Source organism: Diachasma alloeum, unplaced genomic scaffold (assembly GCF_001412515.2).
Source record: "Diachasma alloeum isolate Michigan unplaced genomic scaffold, Dall2.0 Dall_scaffold_00449, whole genome shotgun sequence".
Lineage (NCBI taxonomy): Eukaryota > Metazoa > Arthropoda > Insecta > Hymenoptera > Braconidae > Diachasma > Diachasma alloeum.
This window is the reverse complement of record NW_021680588.1, coordinates 85,052-85,519: the sequence shown is the minus strand read 5'-3', so window position 1 is coordinate 85,519 and position 468 is coordinate 85,052.

Below are 468 nucleotides of genomic sequence, written 5' to 3'. Positions count from 1 at the left end.
TGGCGTACTAATCAGATAACGCATATCGTCTATCGAAAGATCCTCCATGATTGCAACTAATGTGACCTCTCGAAAGTGCACCATTTATATCCTCTGACTCCCCACCCCTACTCTCCGTCGATATAATGAAAACTAGTGTAACGGAAATTTGGTTGCGGGAAACGATGGACGTTTCCTAGAAAAGCGTCTGCACTATCAACCGAAAAATTCTTCTTAGAAACAATTCCCTAGCAAAAATAATTTGATTTCAGAAAAATCTTATATGGGCGATCAACTTTTGACTTCTCCGGTCCATCATACGATTATGCACTGCTCTCAGCTGATGAGGTCGAGAAACTCGTACGTGTCTTCATGTAAACACCTTTACTCTAGCGATCCACTAAGCGGTATTAAGGTCGATGGCGATTGTTTATACGACGTGTACGTATGATAAACATTGGGGCGCGCGACCACATCATACCCCCCCCC